General features: G+C 40.9%; 1 protein-coding gene across 4 annotated transcripts in view; it reads left to right on the top strand.

The window, feature by feature from the left end:
* PAK1 (p21 (RAC1) activated kinase 1) overlaps positions 1-18324 on the top strand; it is a 151018-nt gene that overhangs the window by 58430 nt on the left and 74264 nt on the right. For 2 of the 4 annotated variants that reach the window (XM_040630896.1, XM_040630895.1), the window contains exon 1: positions 4399-4606. The exons of 1 other annotated variant lie outside the window; for it this stretch is intronic. The gene's annotated coding sequence lies outside the window, so the exon portion shown is untranslated. Of the gene's footprint in view, positions 1-4398; positions 4607-16413; positions 16517-18324 lie in introns of those variants that run through there. One more of the 4 variants, XM_040630898.1, reaches the window with a different exon arrangement.

The raw sequence follows: 18324 nt of genomic DNA, 5'->3' as shown, positions 1-18324 counted from the left end.
TAACCATTTATCTATTGAAGGATATCTTGGTTGCTTATATATTTTGGCAATTATACATAAGGCTGCAATAAATATTTGTGGGTAGGATTTGTGTGGACATAAATTTTCAATGTGCTTGGATAAATACCTAGGAGTGCAACTGCTGGATTGTATGGTAACCCTATGTTTAACTTTATAAGAAACTGCCAAACTGTCTCCCAAAGTGGCTGTGCCATTTTGCATTCCGTCAGCAGTGAATGAGAATTCTTGTTGCTGCATATACTCACCCACATTTGGTGTTATCAGTGTTTTGGATTTTAGCCATTCTAATAGGTATGTAGTTGTACTTCATTACTGTCCATAATGACATATGATATCATCTCTTCATGTTCTCTATAACTTCTTTGGTAAGGTGTCTGTTCAGATCTTTTGTCCATTTGTTGATTGGGTTGTTTGTTTATTGCTGTTGAGATTTCAGAGTTCTTTGTACATTTTGGATACAAGTTCTTTTTTTGTTTACTTCAAATTTTTATTTAAATTCTAGGTGGTTAACACATTGTGTAATATTGGTTTCAGAAGTAGAATTTAGTGATTCAAATAACTACAATATAACTTACAAATAACTACAAAATAACTTACAAATTCAAATAACTTAAAATAACACCCAGTGTTCATCATAACAAGAGACCTCTTTATTTCCCATCACCCATTTAGCCCATCCCCTACCTACCTTCTTCTATCAACCCTGAGGTTGTTCTCTATAGTTGAGTCTTTTATGGTTTGCTTCCTTCTCTCTTTTTTCCCCCCTTCTCATATGTTCATCTGTTTTGTTTTTTAAATTCCACATATGAGTGAAATCATATGGTACTGGCCTTTTCTGACTTATTTTGCTTAGCATAACACACTCTAGCTCCATCCACATCATTGCAAATGGCAAGATTTCATTCTTTTTGATGGCTGAGGAATAGTCCATCATATATATATGTATATATGCATACACACACACACACATATATACATACCACATCTTCTTTATCCATTCATTGGTTGATAGACATTTGGGCTCTTTCCATAGTTTGGCTATTGTTGATAATGCTGCTATAAACATCAGGGTGCATGTATCCCTTCGAATCTATTTTTGTATCCTTTGGGTAAATACCTAGTAGTACAATTGCTGGATCATGGGGTAATTCTATTTTTAACTTTTTGAGGAACCTCCATACTGTTATCCAGTCTGGCTGCACCAGTTTGCATTCCCACCAGCAGTGTAAGAGGGTTCCTCTTTCTCTGCATCCTTGCCAACATCTGTTGTTTGGGTACAAGTTCTTTATCAGATATGTGTTTTGCCAGTATTTTCTCAAGTCTATGACTTGTCTTTTCATTCTCTTAATAGTATCTTTTGCAGAACAGAAGTTCTATATTTTAATAAAGTTCAGTTTACCGGCTTGTTCTTTTATGGATCATGATTTTGCTGTATCTAAAAAGTCATAACTAAACTAAGGTCATCTAGATCTCCTATGTTATCTTCTATCATTTTATAGTTTTTCAGTTTACATTTATGCCTATGATACATCTTGAGTTAATTTTTGTGTAAAGTGAGAAGTCTGTGTCCAGACCAATTATTATCATTATTTTTTGCATGTCTAGTTATTCTAGCACCATTTGTTGAAAAGACTCTTCTTTCTTCATTGAATTTACTTTGCTCTTTGTCAAAGATCAGTTGACTGTATTTGTGTAGGTCTATTTCAGACTCTCTATTCTGTTTCAGTGATCTATTCTTTTACCAATACCATACTGCCTTGATCACTGTAGCTTTATAGTAGGTCTTGAAGTCAGCTAATGTTAGTCTTCTATATAGATGGATATCTGTGTAGCTATAGTTACATCCATAAAAATATATTGCCTGTGACACATTTCAGACCAACTGAGTCAAAATCTGTGCTGGGACTTCAGTATATATTTTTAAAGTTTCCCAGGTAATTTTTATACAAAGAGAGAGTTGAAAACCATCATACTAAAACCATAAGCTCCTTGACGGTGTGGTCCTGTTCACTGATGTGTCTGTCCTTGGTGGCTTATACAAGACACTTCAATAGTTATTGAATGACCAGGTGATTAATAAAACTGGGAGTATCTATCCTGGAGAAGAGAAAAAGTGCAGGGGCTTGATAGATTACCATAACACATATCTGAAAGCTTTTAGTATTTGTCTTGAAGGATGTTTTCTAAGTGCTCCAGGAGGCAGAATTGGAAGTTTACAGAGAGGCACCTGGCTGAATGTTAAGAAGCATTGTCTAATAGTGCTATTTCCAAGAGAGCTCTCTGTCCCACGTGTATTTCAGCAGAATGTGGAAAACCATCTGTAAGGGGGGATGCTGCATGGGTTGGAAAGCTAGGTAACATCAGATGCCATGATTATTGATGATTACTTTGAAAAACTATGTCCAAGGCAGAGGACTGTTTCTGCTGTTCATCCACTCTGTATAAGTTGAGAGAAGGGCGTGCCGTCAAAAGAACATCCTAAAACTACTTTGTTTTCTTTTTTTTTTTTTTAAAGATTTTATTTATTTATTTAACAGAGATAGAGACAGCCAGCGAGAGAGGGAACACAAGCAGGGGGAGTGGGAGAGGAAGAAGCAGGCTCCTAGCAGAGGAGCCTGATGTGGGGCTCGATCCCACAACGCCGGGATCACGCCCTGAGCCGAAGGCAGACGCTCAACCGCTGTGCCACCCAGGCGCCCCCTAAAACTACTTTGAAGCTGAGTTGTCATACTGCAGCAGTTCCCCCACTCTATGTTATTACCATGTCTCTCTATAATATGGATGTCTTTAAGAAATTCCCTCTGTCCTCCACCGAATTTGGGACTTCCTGTAATTGGACTAGCATGGGTACTCAGGGTCTGGAAAGGTGAAAGATACTTAACAGAAGAGTTTTTTCTATCCTTATTGGAGTTCTTCCCCTACATCCTTCTGCAGTTAAATGATGGGCATATTGAATGGAGTTATAGATATCAGGCAGGGGAAATGGATAAAAACCATAAAATTTCTCTCTAGCACACTCAAATCATTGATCAGCCATAATGCTGGTTACCTCTCTTTGCTATGCAGCAGGGGCAGGGTATGGCAGTTGATATAAAGATGACTAACATGGTAGAGAGAAATAAAACATAGGTTTAGGAGTCAGATCAAAGTTGGGATGACTTGGCCATTTTCTAGCTGTGTGGTCTTGGGAAAGTCACTGCCCTCTTTCACCCATTACATTTTGTCTTTCACCAAGTTCTGCAGCTGCTGCTGGGTCTGAGCTGTATCTTTAGAAAATGCTTAATTGTTTTGGCTTATCTTCCAATATATTAGTCTAAATCATTCCCATCTTTTGCCTGGACTTTTGTAAGAATCTACTAACTTGTTTTCTTGTTTTCCACCATTCTCTCCTTTATTCTCCATTCGGCAGTCAGTGATCCTGTTAAAGATGTAAATTAGATATTGTCATTCTGCTTAAAATCTTCCAAAGCCTTCTGACTGTTACAACTTAAAACAAAACCCAAACTCCTAGCTCTGACCTGGGAGACCTTGCATAATCTGACTCCTGCCATGTCTCAAGAGCAGGGTGTAGAGGGGAAGTTGGTGAGACACTATTATTTCTTAGGGAGCATTTGGGTATGTATGAAGGTGGGGTTTTTTTGTTTGTTTGTTTGTTTGTTTGTTTTTTGTTGTTAAATTATTGAGGGGGCACTAGTGGGATTTAGGGGATCTGGGCCAGGGTTGGTGAATGTCCTGTAATGTGTTGTTCAGCTCTGGGCTCATTACAATGCCTGACTCACAATATGTGCTTAAGAAATACTTATTGTATGAAACCACACTCCTCCTGGACCTCAGTTTTGACATGTGATTTGGTAGAGAGCTTACTTCATAAGGTTGTGGTGAGGTAGACATAACATATCGTAAAGCACCTGGTACACAGTAGCACTTAATAACTGGTAGCTGCTGCTGAGCTTTCTTTGCTTAGAAGCAGCTATAAGTGCTCACCTAGAGTTTTCCCTAGGACATTTGTTTCCCTGGACACCTTTGTTGGTGGGGTAGAGGGGTGGGTGCATCTCTTTACCAGAAGGCTAATCTGATAAAATCCTAGGTTTGATCTGACTTGCCCTGGAGTCCAGACACAGCTGCAGAAACTAAGGCACAGAAGGGTTCTGGTTCTCTTCCTTGACTCTGGGGCTCACCCAGGAATCTGACAGGCCCTGGAAAGCCTGGCCCCAGTGAGAAATTACCTCCTGCTGGAGACTAGATGGGGAAGAAGAGCTGAGAGGGTGGGAAGGTACTAGTCTCCCCGCCCTCAGAGCTTGGGGAAAGGAGAAGCGCGGTTTCCTCCCGCCTCCTTCCCTCCCTTCTTCCCCCGCCCCTTCTGCTTCGCCAACCCCGAAGCTGCGCCTTTGCTGCGCCCTGCGAGGGCGGGAGCGTGCTGCACCGGGAGCGGGAGCTGGGGCGGCTGAGCTGCTGGGAGCCCGGCCCCAGCAGAGTAGAGCGGCGCGGGTGGAGCCAGGGCGTTGTGCGGCCGGAGGGCCGGGAGAGGTGCGGCTCTGCGACAAAAACAGTCGCCAGAGATGCCGGGGCCAGCTCCCCCCACCAGGTAATACTGGCCCACCCTGGGGCGCGCCCAGCTGGGCGCTGCTGGGGAGGGGGAGGGGTCTCCGCCGGCTTCCGGGGAGTGGTGCCGCGCAGCCGGGTGGATTTAGGGTCTTAAAGAGGCCCTAAGTGAGAGAAGGGGCTGAGGGCTGAACCCTCAGATGAGCTGGCCTACAGCTAGGCCAGCACCTGGAACCAGAGCCCTGGCTAGGGAAGGCTGTGAAGGAGAAGCTGGTTTTGGGGGGAACTGCTGTGTTTCAGGAGGCGCTCTCGTTTGCTAAAACCCTTTTGCTTGGTGGTTAGGGTGATGCTTTTCTCTGTCTTGGCTTAGCTGCCGGCCTGTTTGGACCATGGGGGGGTTTTCTCTTGGGTGCTGGGGAGGGGCATTATATTATAAGTGACCTGTTAAGAGGTGGAGTAAACCAGGAGATAGGAGACCTAAGGAAGCTGGTATGGTCAGGCAGCCTCTGTGGGCCTCAGTTTCCTTACCTGTGCAGTGAGGAGCTTGCCCTTCTGTTTGTAACTCTGGCTTCCCGAGAGTTACAGACTGCCTTTTGGAAAGGTGAGCTGGTTAAAGCCCTAGAACAGGCTGCAGAGATGCCCTCCTCAACAGTGTAGGAGACAGGGACTTGAGAAGCAGACCTTTGTATCCTGCCCTCCGGCCGGCCTTTTGGATGGCATCTTGCTGATCTGCTGAGGACCCAGATACTTCATGGACAAGGCAGAGGCTGAAAATGCTGATTATTTTGGTGTTGAGTGTAGATATGTTGGGTGTAGGGAGGTGGGGTTGGAATGAAACAGGTCAAGGCATGTTAATGGTTTTTTTCCGAACCGGCCAATGATTTGATACTTGGGTGTAAAGCTGTTTTAAACTAGGCTACCTTCTCTGGAGCCCCCTCCTTACTCAGCCTACTTAATGACAGACCTTGGGGGCTGTGTAATGTCTTACTCACAATAATTCTTTCCTTCTTGATCATCTGGAACTAAGAAACACATGTTAGGCCTGATGCTAACCTACCTTGATTATTTTGATCTCTCTCCTCCCCTGAGTTTTTCTGTGATTCGGCCTCTTTGTCTTCTTTTCTCCATTTTTCTTTCTACTTCCTACTCCTGATCATTTTTCCTTCTCCCTTACCCATCTTTTCTCCCACCCTCCACTTTCTTCCTTCTTCCTGCTCTCCTCATACTTCCCTTTCTTATCCTTTCCCCTCCATACCTAGCTTTTCCTTCCCTCTCTTGGGTCCTTCTCTTGGTTAGGCTTTCTTCTCTTTTCCTTTTAGAGTTGTTGGTTAAGGGGCGCCTGGCTGGCTCAGTCTGTAGAGTGTGGGACTCATGACCTCAGGGTTGTAAGTTTGAGCCCTGCATTAGGTGTAGAAATTACTTAAAAATAAAATCTTAAAAAAGAAATACAGGAAGTAGAATTGTTGGTTAAGCTTTCTCATTATTAATAGGTTTGTAGGGACCTTTGTTGTGGTGTTTGTAAGGTCCAAACACTGTGTTTCCTACCTAACTTCCTTACTTTCAGCTTTCATCTACAAATTCTGTCTTCCCCAAATGCCAGTCTCTTTACTTACTTCCTCTGTGTCTTGCTTTGGGACTGCCAATAAGCAGTCTTTCTTCCAGGATTTGACCCCCACTTCCTTCGCAGGGGGGAGGAGGCAGCGGTAGGCAGTAGGGAGTAAGTAAGATGAGAAGGGGAGAGCTTGAAGACTAGAGTGGGAGAAGAGCAAGGTGTCCAATAGGGCTGGGCACAGGCCCAGACTGTCTTTTGTGAGACAAGTAGCTGGAAACAAAAACTATGGCAGCTTTGAAGCATTGCTTACCTGGAGGAAAAGAGGTGACTTGCGAGCCTATGGAAGAAGAGGGGAGAGTAAGGATGGGGTAGGGAGAGAGAAGGTGGAGTCCTGGGGAAGAAGAACAATGATCTTTTGAAGAAGAGAGTGGACTTGGCAAGATAGGGGTTACTTGGGGGTAGAGGTAGGTGTGGTGGGGAAAACTACGGTCTGGGAAAGAGGACCATATAGGTTAATTTCTTTCCCTCCGAAGTCTGGCTTTTTGGACTGCTTCGTTTCTACCCAACTGATTTTTCTTGAGCAGTGTCCTCGAAGTGGGAGAGTGAGAGGGGAAGCAGAGATAAGAAGACAAGGTTGCTATTTTCCTGGCACTCACTGTCTAGACTGTAATGTGGAATGTACATGTATACAAAAAGCTTTGAATATGACATTCATCATCACACATCCTCTGGATCACCTATTCTATGTTGGTTATGGTGCCAGGTGCTGAGGATGCAAAGATAGAAATTGGACTCGGTTGCTGCCTTCCATTGCAGGTCAAGGAGTATGGGCATCTGTAACCTCATGTGTTAAGTATATGTGATAGAAGCACAAGGGTCTGTGATAACATAGAAGGAGGAAACTTTTTTAATCAGCAAGTCAGTAGCAGAGCTGGGGCCTAAATTCAGGTCTTCTCTAAAGGCGGTATCTGTTCTCTATGCCATGTTCTCTTCTGATGCTGTGTATGCATACAGAGAGGTTTTTTTTATATTTTTCCTACCTGTGGAGCTGGACTAAAGGTATTACTGAGATGAAGAAAGAGCAGGTCCATGTGGTGGGTCACTGTGCTATGGCCAAACACTCATTATCTTGGAAAGGAAACTGACTTAGTCCCTGTTAATTTCTCCTGGCTCTAGGCCACTTGGGTGAGCTTCCTCTATAAGTCATTTACTCTCTTCCTCCCTTTCCACACCCCTCTATTTTCTTAAATTCAATTTCTGGTGGGCTGTGGAGTCCAGATGGAGCTAGGCTAGGCATTTCATTTCCATTGGCCTCTGTAAAATAGGGATTTAATGCCTCATAGGGTTGATGAAGATCAAATGAAATAATGAATGTGTGAACCTAATTTGTAAACTGTGAAGTTCTCTACAGATGTTTTACTGTGGTTGTTCCTGAATGCATTTTCAGCCATGAAAAATGCTCAGATGCTGTAGCATAAAAGAATTGCCTAGGGGGCGCCTGGGTGGCTCAGTCGCTAAAGGGCTGCCTTCAGCTCAGGTCATGATCCCAGGGTCCTAGGATGGAGCCCCGTATTGGGCTCCCTGCTCAGTGGGGAGTCTGCTTCTCCCTCTGGCTCTCCTCCTTGTTCTTGCTCTCTCTCTCTCAAATGAATAAAATAAATAAAAACTTTAATAATAATAAAAAAAGAAATGCCTAGTGTTGCTCACTGACTAGTTTAAAACTGAGCCTCAATCCTTAATAACAAAGGAAAAGGAGGGAGTTAGAACAAGGATGATTTAGAGACTGGTAATTGAACCCCATGCTAAAAACTGAGTTCAAAAGGTATTTCTTTTAAGTCAAACAAATAGTAGGTGGCAAGTATAAAAGATACTATTTTTGGTGGTACCTTGTGATACAGCAAAAAAAAGAAGAAGAAAAGGAGGAAGGGGGAGGGATTTAAAAGCATACTGACCTCAGTTCAGATTTTGGTTCCACCGCCTACTAACTGCTTGGTTTTTAATCTTTCTAAACTTCATATATAAAATGGAATATATTTACACCTACTTTGAAGAGTTATTATAAAGCTTAAAAGTAATTATCTAAAAATATATCTAGTAGGCACTTAATGGCTATTCTTGCAAAAATAAACTCTTATATTATCTTCTTAAGAAAGTCTTCATTGACTCCTAGGCTATTAAGGGCCCCTCTTTGGGATTCATGAAACACTCATGTTCTTCCTCTCACCACTCACAGTTGCACTTACCACGTCTTACTGTCATTGTGGTTTATGAATCTGCCTATCCCATTAGTATGTGACTGTTTTGAGGCTAGAGACAGGGTCTAGTAAATCTTGGTGCCTACTCTTGCCGAGCCCTGTTTTGTTGCTAGGTATACACTGGTAAACACAAAAGACTTAGTTGCTTCTTTGTGAAGCTTACTGTTTATTGCTGGAGATGTATAATAAATAAACAAATATAATTCATGATAGAAGCTGTGAAAACCAAGAGTTTCATTTGTTCGTTTTAGGTTTAGGTACTTAAAGAAATGCAGGCAGAATTGTCTAACAGATGGTTATTAGTCTGAAAGAGAGCTTTTGGGCTAAAGGTAGAAACTTTGGCATCATCAACATATAAGTAATAAGTAAAGCTATAGGAATGGATGAGATCATCTAGACAAGAGTGTAGCATATGAGGAAAGGAGGTTCTTAACCTTGGACATGTCGAGGATAGCTAGGAAGAGTCTGCAAAGCAGATAGGAGTATACAGAAAGATAGAAGGAAAGCCAGGTGAATGCTGCAGAGAGATTGAGTAAGGTGAGGACAGAATAGTAATCATTTGATTTGGCAACACGGAGATGGTTGGTAATCTCGACAAGACTCTTGGTGAAATACAGAGTGTTACTTGGTGAAGAGAAGGGGAGGAAGTGGAGATAGTGTAAATGGACAGTTCTTCTGAGAAGCTTTGCTATGAAGGGAAACAAATAAATGTATTTTGAGGAAGATGTTGGTGTCAAGGGAGGGGTGTATGTGTATATGTGTCTTTGAATAGGAGACACTATAGCATGTTCATATTCACTCAGTATTCACAGATCAGGCCAAAAATTTGGAGATCACCTTCATTTTTCCCCCTTCACACTGTACACCCAATTTCTAAATAAGCCATTTGGCTCTACCTTCAAAATATCTACCTTTGCTGTACTACTGTATCCCTACTGCAGTCCATTCAAGCTACCATCAGTTCCCATCCGGATTATTGTAATAGTTTCTTAATGGTCTCTTCACTTTTCCTTTGCTCCCCTTCAGTCTGTTCTCTGCAGCCAGAGTGGTCTATTTAAAACACAAATCAGATCACTACTCAAAATTCTTCTCGTGTTTGATACAAAATCCAAACTTATTACTGTGGCCTGTAAAGTCCTGTATAATCTGACCTCTGATTGTCCCTCTAACTTTAGTTTTCTACCATGTTTCTCCTTGTTCACTAAACTTTTGTCTTGCTGTCCTTTTTGCTACTCTACATGCCCCAAATATTCTCATCTAGGAATTTGTACTTATTGCTCCCTCTGTTTAAAATGCTTCCAGATATTACTGTGATTAGTTGTTTCATTTCATTCAGGTCTTAAGTGTCTCTTCCTCAGAGAAGCCTGTCCTGATCATCATGTCTTATATACCACCCATCACTGGCTACCCTCCACCCCCTGCCACAGTCACATGTACTACTCTTTAATTTTCATTATGGACTTGACATTGTATATTGGCTTATTTCTTTTGTCTGCTTCTCTTACTAGTCCATAAAATCCACAAACACAGGAACTTTGTCTTATTCAGCTGGATTAGTACTGGTACATTGTAGCTGCTCAATAAATATACGTTGAATGACTGAATATATCTAAAAGAGAGAGAGGGAGAGGGAGTAGGGGAGAGAGATTCATTGATTAGTTGATTAATGTAGCTGAAAGAGATCATTCCAGGTAAGAGAGAGTGCAAGTGAGGGAGAATAGGGAATGGCTTTTGATGAGAGTAGGAATACCTCCTTCATTGTAAATGGGTATTGCAGGTGCAGGGGGAGGCATATAGATTTGGGAATGGGAAGATGGAGTTCTCCTGCAAAGATTTCTGTTTGCTCACAGAAGGTGAGTTCATAAGCGAAGGGGAAGGGGTGAGTGGGAAGTCTAATCGAATGCCCATTTGAGGCAAGGTAATCATTTGCAGAAAGGTATTCACAATTTTCAGTGAAAGCAGCCAATCAGGTAATGTTCTTTAGGACATTCAGCTACCTCAGTACAGAGACAGTTGGGAGAAAGTTAGAGTTCAACTCTCCCAAAGCCGGGATTTTGCCAGTTGCATTTTGGAAAAGGAGAGAAGACAAGGGGGTTGATTGTTTTGTGTGTGTGTGTTTTATTAGACTTGTTTCCATTGATCAGATTTATTTAAAGTTTACATGTACAGTGAAATCCTGTTATAAGCTGTCTTATCATCCTGCAGATTTTACTGAGTATCAGTTATCCATTGCTCATAATTAATGTCTGAAGTCTCAGTTCATTGGCCTCTTCCCCAGCATTAACAGGCTCCTGTGGTAATATGACTGTGATACCATTGTGAACTTTCAGCACATGGTAGTGTATCTATTGGATAGTAAATTCTAATTCCCCTAATTTTTTTCTCTTTTTTTATTGTGGTAAAATATGCGTAACATAAAACTCACCATCTTAATTATTTAAGTGTATGGGTTAGTGGCATTAAATTAAATACATTATGCAGCCACCAGCACCATTCATCTTATAACTCCTCATCTTGTAAACCTGAAACTGTGTGCCTATTAAACAATAACTCCCCATTCTTCCCTCCCACCATCCCCTGGCGGCCACTATTTTACTTTTTGTCTTTATGATTTTGACTATGCTAAGTACCTCATATTAGTGGAATCATACGGTATTTGCCTTTTTGTGATTGGTTTATTTCACTTAGCATAATGTTCTCAAGGTTCATCCATGTTGTCACATATTAAAGAATTTCTGTCCTTTTCTGAATAATATTTGATTGTATGTGTATACTGCATTTTGCTTATCTATTCATCGGTCAATGAATACTTGTATGGCTTCCACTTTTTCGCTGTTGTGAATAATACAGTTATGGACGTGGGTGTGCAAATATCTCTTTGAGACTCTGTTTTCAATATTTTTGTGTATATATCCAGAGGTGGAATTGCTGCATCATATGCTAATTCTATTTTTAATTTTTTGAGGAACTGCTGTATTGTTTCCCACAGCAGCTGCACCGTCTTACATTCCCACCAACAATGTGCAGAGTTCCAGTTTCTCCACATCCTCACCAACACTTAACTGGTTTCTCTTTTTTTGATAGTAGCCATCCTAATGGTGCAAGGTGTTATCTCATTGTAGTTTTGACTTGCATTTCCCTTATGATTTGTGATGTTGAACGTCTTTTCATGTGCTTATTGGTCATTCATACATTTTCTTTGAAGAAATGTTATTCAAGTCCTTTGCCTATTTTTGAATTGAGTTGTTTGGTTTTTTGTCGTTGAGTTTTGGAGGATTGATGGGTTGTGATATTTGAGTGATTTTGATGGACTATAGTTAAGGAAAAAGAGAAGTGAAGGCAGGCGGTACTAATGGATAGTGGATTAGAGCTCAAAATGAAGTCTAGGAATTGTAGTAGAAGTTCTTGAGGAAGTGAGCTGCATGGATAGGAGGTTGTGTTGCAATATATAGGATCCATTCCAGATACTGGAGTTGATACACATTTTGGTGATAAGATCCAGGGTGTAATCATGGGAGTATTGGCCAACTTGGACTGGAGGTCAGCAGTTGAAATGGCCAGAGTGTTGGAAGGGTCATCATTGTTGGAAGGGTATAGAGGTCACCTAGAATGATAACAGGAGGGGTACAGAAGAAGGTTGATCTAGGAACTAAAGCCTTTGAATGAGGTGACCAGGAAGTGGGTATTAGGCAGCAAGGAAGTATGATAGCAACCACTGGAGGCTACTCAAAGGAAAGAGGTTTTTACAAGAAGAAGAGAAAGGAATGGTTTGGAAATATCACTGAAAATTGAGGACAGCACTGATCGGTAGGGTATGAGAGAGAAAATAGCTTCCAGTTGAGAGGGCTGCTGGAGAACTCTCTTCTTCAGGTGATAGCCAGGTTCCTTTTAAGAAAAGGAGGCAAGGGGAGTTAGCCTATGACAAATGGGAAGATCCAGAGGAAATAGTGAAAGGGATCCAGCATCAGGAAGGGGGTGAAGAATTTGATGAGATTAGAGGGCATACAGAAAAGTTGGAGGACAAGATTTTGGGTGACTGAGGACGACTGAAGTAAATGGACACTGGAAGCTTGATTGACTTAGTCCTGAGTATCTTTTGGAGGAGAGAGAGCAGTCCATTTTCAAGCTGTGGTTCTTAATACTTCCAAGAGAAAATGTTCCTTTGAGGCAGCATGGGGCAGTGTGGGAAATCACAGGATGTTCAGGCAGAGATTGACTAGCAAGTCATCCATCCAGGAGACAGCTGAGTAGATTCCAGTGTTTCTTGGGTGGTTGAACCAGATGGCCTTATAGGTGCCTTCCAGCTCTCAGATTGTATGGGCCTCAGGTTTTAGTGATGATTTTCTCGGTTCAGGGCATCCATTGGGAAGTCTAATCGTTTGAAGCTTAAATTTCAATTGTTCTCTGAACTGTTGGGAATAGCTTAATTGGGGCTGCAGGTCAGGAATTTCCCAATATGGTAGGGAGAGGATTATAAGACCTTTGGTACTGGTTTCTGCAAGTAACTCTAGTGGCTGTCTGCAAGGGTGGTAGAAGTGAGCAAGATGGGTAGGTGTGATTGGGGAGGGAAGAGGAGGTGAAGGTACAGGGCTACTTAAGTCTTGGACCCCAAATCTCTCTGCCTTTTCCATTTCACTTCTCTGGCTCCCATACTCTCTAATTCCAGGTAAAAACCTTTGTTCATTCTGTCTCAAATTATAATTAGTTAAAAGAATCAGAATAATCAGAGTCTCATCCTGTCCTCACTATTTCATTGAGTGATCTTAGGTAAATTTCATACCTCTATGGGTTTCAGCTTCCCAGCTATAAAATAAAGGTTTGAAACTAACTGATTTTTCAGGATCCTTCTAGCTCCTTTCTTTTTTTCCCCTCCCTATAAACCAGGCTGCCTTAGTCAGTGAACCTTTGCTAATTACCTAGTGCGTGCCAGGTCTGTGCTGGGTGGGACTTGGAGATACAGATCAATCAGACTCAGTTTTGTCCCTTGACTTGTTCATGGTCTGGTGGGGTTGATATGAAATATGGAAACTGCTGCATAGAAGTATGTATAAACTGCTATTACATTTTTGGGAAAAAATAGAAATAGGGGGGCTTCTGTGAAGGTTTCATAGAGAAAGTGAATCAAACTGGGTCTTGAAGAATGAGTAGGAGTTTGCTTGGCAGACAAGTTGGGACATCTTAGGCGGAGAGAACAGTGTGGGCAAAGGCAGGGGCATGAAGGCATATTGAGCTGGAATGACTAAGTTTAAGGAATAGTAGAGATGAAACTGGAAAGATGAGTGGCGGATAAGAACAGATATTTATTGGACATCTATTTTGTGCCAGGCAGCATGCTAAGTGCTTATATACATATACATATACATATACATATACATATACGCTTTTAAATTCACATAACCCAGGGCGCCTGGGTGGCTCAGTCAGGTAAGCCTCTGCCTTGGGCTCAGGTCGTGATCCTGGGGTCCTGGGCTCCAGCCCCACCTGCTCAGTGGGGAGTCTGCTTTTCCCTCTTCCTACCCCCACTCATGCTCTTCCTCTCTCTCTCAAATAAATAAAATCTTTAAAAAAATAAATTATTTTGACTCTATAAAGTACAGTCTTATGTATTTTACATGAGGAAACAGTGTCAGAAATTAAAGTAGCTTTTCCAACAACCCAGAAACAGCCTCGAGTTTTCCTCCCTGCTACCTCAGCAATTGCTTTCTTGTTGCTAAACCAGAGCAAGTGGCTGGAGGCTGCGTAGCGGGAGTGCCTTTGACGTGTCAGAAGGACATCCCTCAGCGAATTCAAGACTGCAGCATTCCAGGCTCCTGCCAAAGAAAACCTCTTGGCACAATTTAATTAAAGATCAGATTCTCATAACCAGGTGTCAAGGGCATGGAGTACTCCCCAGTTCTGGGTGGAGTGTTGGTCATGCCAGCCTCAGCTGCTCTGAGTTGTTGACTGACAGATGTGATTAATATGTGGAATAGGTTTTATTTTTTCTTCTTCCTTTCCTTTCTTCATTTTAAATAATGGCCTGAGGGGTTATTAGAGGTTATCTAGTTCATTCCTTTGCCTTTAGAGTAAACAATGACATGTGCTGTAGAAAAAGAGGTGGTCCTGTAGTCACACGGAGTTTTATTTCAGATCTCGGCCTCTGCTGGCTCTGGGTGACTGGCAGTGTCTCTGATATTTTGCTTCTTCTGACTTGCTCACTGTTTTATCCCCGGCACCTAGCACAGCCTGGCAAACAGTAGGTGATAAATAAATATTTGCATGAATGAGAAAAATGGTGCCAACCAAATAGATTTCTAAGTTTTCTGTAAATTCCAAAGTGTTTTCTAATGTTAGTGGTTATTAAACTATCAGTGCCAAATGGTGGCTGAAATTCTATGTAAAGATAGTTGGTCCAGGATGTTCTCTGGGGAAACTACTTTTTAGAATTTGAGCAACTCTCATAGGCAGTTTATAGGACTGTCCAAAACTCCAAGTACCATTGTGTAGGCTCAAGGCATCACAGAGCCCTCAGTGCAGACGGATGGCAGCTGGTCCCCTCCTCCAGGCAGCACCTCTTTTCTCATTGTCATCTCCCCACAGCCTTTTTAAATCAAGTGTCATCTTTTATTTTTAACATGGGACATTCATTGCGTGGATCTAAAACTGCTTAGAAGGGACCATTTTTCTGACTAGTGCTGTATGTGTTACAGAACATAAAAGGCTCTCTGATCTCTGTGTCCTACTTTTTCATTTTTGTGTTGCATTCTGCCACACTGTACTTTCACACTTCTGCTGTTCCTCTGGTCTAGGATGCATTTGCCATTATCATTCTCCATCAAAATAGTCCATTTATTTATTGTCTGGGTTTTTTGGTCCAGGTACCATACCAATGCCTGGACCTATTTCAGACCAATTAAATCAGAGCTCAGCATTGGTATTTGCCCTCCACCCCCAGCTTTTTATTAGGAGAAATTTCAAAAGTACAGCAAAGTTTAAAGAATTTTATAGTGAATACCTGTATATCCATAACCTAGATTCTTCTGTAATTAACATTTTCATATATTTGCTTTATCACATCCACTATAAATTATATATGGACATGCATATTACATCACACCCCAGTGTTCATCCATTAATCCATCTTATTTTTTTAAAAATACATTTCGAAGTAAGTTGCGTATATTAGTATACTGCCCCCTAAGTACTTCAGCTGGTGTTCTAAAAAGCTCCTAGGGGGTTCTAATAGTCCAGAGTCAAAGACCATTAGTCTGACTTATTTATTGTTTAAGCCCCTGCTTTTAACACCACCCCTTCTGTGAAGCCTCACTGATCACCTAAATTCAATACCGTCTTTCCTTTTTGTGTCTTCTGACATTTTACCACTATACTGCTCTTACAGCACTATTCACAGTTGGCCTGGCAGTGTGGTTTTCTGGATCCTTTGTATCTTGCTTACTCGACTGTGAGAATGTCTAGAGTTAGATCCTATTCATTTATTTATCTCTTTGTCCCTGGTTTCTACCATGGCATCTTATATGTAAGTACGCATAAAAATTTATTGATTTGAATTGTACTTAAATGAAGAACCTGCAATGACAGCAAAAGGCATACATAACTTTCACATGGCTGATTTGAGGACCAAGAATTTATTTATCTTCTTTGGCACTTAGCCTCATGGAAGACATTTAGTAAATATCAATCAAGTCCAGCCCAAATATGTTTATATTGTTCTGTTTTTGCCATTGGCTAGATTTGACTTACCTAAATCAAGAGTAGCAGAATTCAGATCAGAAAAGGTACAGAGGGGATAGGATTACCTCAGGTATATTTGGAAAATTCTTTGGCAGGGAGTTTGAAAACATGGGTTCCAGTCCCACCTTTAAATTGCTGTATGATCTTAAGCAATTTCATTCTATGTTTTGGACCTCAGTATTCTTACCTGTTATATGAGAGGGTCAGATTAGGTGACCTCTAAAAGGTTGCTTCTGGCTTTGATGTTATGTGTATCTTAAAATCGTTATTTTGGCCCTTTTTATATTAGCGGCTGTGGCATCCAGATGTGGTAAAGTGGAAAGAAGTAGCTGCTGGTGTACACACGCCTTCCCTCGATCCCTGTCCAGTTTCATTCAGTATGTAAAGTACCTTACACATGATGGTTACTTGAAAGGTATTTTCTTTTCCTTCTTTCTGCCCTAGCAGTGTATCTTTATGCTTTTATAGTAAAGGAGACACAAATAATTTCCACTCCTTGGTTGCCTCTTGACCAGTGTCTATCTAGTGACCATAGAGTGGGAAACAATAAATTGCAGCTCGTAGGTGAAGGGACTTTTATGAGATTCGTAACTAGTAAATAGCAGAGCCGGGACCTAAATCCAGATCTCTTGATTTTAGATCCAGTCATCTTTATTATATTGCCTTACCGATGGCCTTTTTGAAACCTTATGGTGATCCTGCATTTATTATAGAGCCATTGAGTTGATTCATAATTAATACTTCAGTATGATTAGTTGCTCATAAATTATTAGGCTCCCTGAGCCTCTGGAGCATTGGTAAAATGTGGTTGGTGTGTCTTTCCCTCTGTCTATTATATCAGTTTGTTGTCTAGGTCGGATAGAGGGGTGCCGTCTGAACTATCATTCTAAACGTTGGCTTTGAGCCTAGCTTTTTACCGTAGCCTGTCAGATAGCATTGGCTTGTCATCTTCCCAAATCTTTGACCTGCACAGACTGCGAGAAGATTTAAGATTTGTTTGGTCTCCTTATTTAAGAGTTGCGTTTGTTTTTCCTTTCTCCTCTCAGGATTGATCTTTTGGACTTGTTTTCCTGTAAACAGAGTTTAAAATGTCATAGTTTTAAAAATGTGCCAATTATTTTGTTGAATGTAGATGGACAAAATGACCAGCGAGAGGATCTGTGAAGTACAAATAGAGTAAAGACTTGTGGAGAAACCACAGGAAGGGACTGGTTGGAAGGCTGCAGGGAAACTGGAAAGTAGTATAGAAACATCAAGTCTAAGTAAGGTCAGAGGGAAGGATCGGGAAGGCACAAAATCTTGTTCTGTGAGTATAGTTGAAGATACTGACAATGTTTAGCATTGAGAAAATAGATTTGGGGGGTTTTGAAAGATGATTTCAAGTATCTAAAGTTCAGTCTGGGGAAGATGCAAAAGACTTTTCTGAATAGCCGCGAGGATTTTAGGACTAACAGGTAGAAGTGTAGTGTTTATTTGTTTGTTCATTTATTTGTTTACTTGTTCTTTTTTCATTTGTTCAACAAATCTTTATTGATTATTCTGTGACAGACCTGGTGTTGGGGATTGAGAAATAAATAAGACTGAACTTCGTTCTTTTTTTTTTTTTTTTCAGTCTCAGTTTTTTAATCTATGTTAGTGTTCATGAGTTTACAAACAAGATACATCATTTTAGAGTATTTATGTCACCAGAATGCATTTTTTAACATAATTTAAATAAAATAAGATGTAGCCCTTGTTAGTTAGAAGTCAGAATTTGTAGGTTTTATTAAAATTAACTTTATAATATAATCTATAATAAAATGCTGATTAAATTTTTTTCTTAATATTATTTCATCACATTTCCCATTTACTTTTTTAATGTGTTAATTTTTATACAAATTAATTTTTTAATGAAATATTATTTCATCACATTTCCCATTTATTTATTTTTTTATGATATGTTAGTTACCATACAGTACATCATTAGTTTTTGATGTAGTGTTCCATGATTCATTGTTTGTGTGCTCCATGCAATACATGCCCTCCTTAATACCCCTCACCGGGCTAACCCATCCCGCCACCCCCCTCCCTTCTAAAACTCTTAGTTTGTTTCCCGGAGTCCATTGTCTCTAATGGTTCATCTCCCCCTCTGTCTTTCCCTCCTTCATTTTCCCCTTCCTTCTCCTACCGATCTCCCTGCTATTCCTTATGTTCCACAAATGAGTGAAACCGTATGATAATTGT

This window comes from Ursus maritimus, unplaced genomic scaffold (assembly GCF_017311325.1).
Source record: "Ursus maritimus isolate PB19 unplaced genomic scaffold, ASM1731132v1 scaffold_16, whole genome shotgun sequence".
Taxonomy (NCBI): Eukaryota; Metazoa; Chordata; class Mammalia; order Carnivora; family Ursidae; genus Ursus; species Ursus maritimus.
This window is presented reverse-complemented; position numbering and strand designations above follow the sequence as displayed.